General features: G+C 39.4%; 1 non-coding gene across 1 annotated transcript; it reads right to left on the bottom strand.

Moving 5' to 3' along the window:
- Positions 1 to 74, bottom strand: trnar-ucu. Its single transcript has one exon. It is a non-coding gene; the product is annotated as a tRNA-Arg (tRNA).
- Positions 75 to 2,590: the final 2,516 nt, after the last annotated feature.

Below are 2,590 nucleotides of genomic sequence, written 5' to 3'. Positions count from 1 at the left end.
CATCTCTGCCGGGACTCGAACCCGGAGCCTCTGGATTAGAAGTCCAGCGCGCTATTCCATTGCGCCACAGAGACTGCGCCAATCGGTGTATTTCTCACATGGTTTAGATACTTACATTACTCTGTGCCGATGCTTTCAGCATCCCTGCAGCATCAGGACCATCATTGGTCGACATTTTGGCTCTGAGAGGTTGGCCAGTAGATGGCGCTGTTAGCGCGTTGACCAATGGACGCAATGCGCTCTGTCAGAGCCAAAATGGAGTCGTGGTGCCCTCACTGCACATAGGTTGCAAATCGGCTGCTGTAGATGCATCTTTATTATTATGAATTATTTCAATTTAAGGGACTAGTCAAAACAAGTAACGATTCTGGGGAAAGGGACGCAGACATTTATGTTGTTAAGTAGACCTAAATATTGTCTATACAGTGTATGAGAATCCGAATGTTTAGGATTTGCTACAATATTTTCCGATGACAGTCTGTTTCGAGGTAAGGCAACAAAGCCTCCTACTATAGAATCTTTTATTCCGATACTATTTGGCGAATATTTTGTTATCGATTACCCCAATATGTTCAAATAAGCAAGGTGCTTATCTGTATCGATGGAAACGCACCTATCTGCGTTGCACTGTGGTTGCATCAGGTGCTTCGAACGCCAGTAGGTTGAAGCAGCCTACCCTAGCCTATCGGATACAGCGTACATACATATATGTTAAAATTATTATTAACATAGACTTGGAGAATGTGAATAATTTGACTGTAAAAACCACACGGTAGCATATTTCAAAAGTGTTGAGTTTGATATTTCCATTAATTTAGAAACCACCATAAAATGTATCCCTGAAAATTGCCTAGTGCAGCAGTTAACCAAGGACTTGTAGTGCACAGTTCAAACTATATTAGAGTGGTTAGCGCCATGAATGATCAGTATATGAATAAGAATTTCAATAATATGTTGGAAAAAACAACAACTAAACAAACGTAAACAAAGCCTCTTTTCGGTTAGTTCTATGTTAAGATGAATGGGAAGTTATATCAGAAATGAAATATCTAGTTTTTTTGGACTTGGACTTTATTCCATGATTTACTAAGATTGTTCCTTTGTCTACATACTGTATATTTGCAGACTTCTTCCGTTATTTAATTCATAAACCAACATGACAGTAGGCAACAATAATACAACCTTTAAAATGTAAAACTTGACTTGTCCTTCCCATTTCCTGGGAAACATGGTGAGCAAGTCAAACTAGGAAATCAGCATCCTCTCTCAACTGAAGGGAACTCAACTCTAATATTGGCTCTTAGTCAGTGTACTTAATCGTTTCCTGGATAAACAATAGGTATATATAACAACTAACTGTGACAGAGGTTATCCACTTCCTAGTAAATGATAAGTCTTTTCAACAAGCCTCTTCGGACAACCGCCTGGTGGTCCCACCGCTCAAGATTGCCCGGTCCCAACACAAGCTCTTCTCCTGCCTGGCCCCCCAATGGTGGAACCAGCTCCCCACCTCCATCAGGGACACTGACTGTTTCCCCACCTTCAAGAAAAGGCTCAAGACGCACTTGTTCCGGGAGTACAACGGCACTTAGGAATGCTTGGCTGGACCTGATGTTAGTTTCCTCCAGGATCACAATGACTCTTATTGAGTGACTTGTTGCTCTTGTAGGTTAGTTATAACGAAGTTAAGTCTTGTACTCCCTGTGAAATATTTTACTGTTGATTGTTCTTCTACAGGTACAGTCCTGCACTTTTTGTGGTTCATGTTGTTTTAATTTGTAACTTGTATAACTGCATGCTCTTATGGGTCTTGGCACTTGTTTAGTTTTCTCACAATGTATGCTTCATGTTTTGGCTGCTTGCAATGTTTGGGACTACCTCGTTGTTATGATCAGTGACCTATGCTCTTTTGTAAAGCGCTCTCTTGGAAGTCGCTTTGGATAAAAGCGTCTGCTAAATGCATAAATGTAAAATGTAAATGTAAAGTCTAATGCATGAAAGACATGTACAGCACATGTTCACCTTTCACCACCTATCATGCTACAGTACATTTTTTATTGGTACATGGACAGCAAGAAATAACCAAATATGTATTTAAAGATGATATATAGTTCAATGACCACACCACCAGCATTTCTGCAGCATCAGCACCATTCTCTGTCGACAATTTGAGATCTTGCCTGGTATGGCACTGATGGCTGTTAAATAAAATAACCAGATTGACCCTGCAATTATGCTTCTGTTTATTTGATAAAGTTAAAAGATACATTTGTGCAAACAGTGAAAACAACTATTGTTTATTTTATGCTTTCCACAAAATACAATATAATTACATGCTACAGATGTTTGGTCAGAATGATATAGGCTATATTCGACCCAGAGAAGCAGATTGACCACAAGATGGCACACTAAAATAAACAAAAGGCACAAAATGAGCAGAGCTTGAAATAGTGTGGGGCTTTTACTGCTCACAGGTGGCTGTAGTTGCAAATTGCTCAGATTTATTATTATTGATTTATTTCCATATCGGGGAAAACTACCTGGCACAACTACAAATAATTTAGGGAACCATAGAAAGATATGTTATTAT

The sequence above is a fragment of the Hypomesus transpacificus genome, chromosome 25 (genome assembly GCF_021917145.1).
Source record: "Hypomesus transpacificus isolate Combined female chromosome 25, fHypTra1, whole genome shotgun sequence".
Taxonomy (NCBI): Eukaryota; Metazoa; Chordata; class Actinopteri; order Osmeriformes; family Osmeridae; genus Hypomesus; species Hypomesus transpacificus.
Note: the sequence above shows the minus strand (reverse complement) of the source record. Positions and strands in the feature narration are given on the sequence as shown.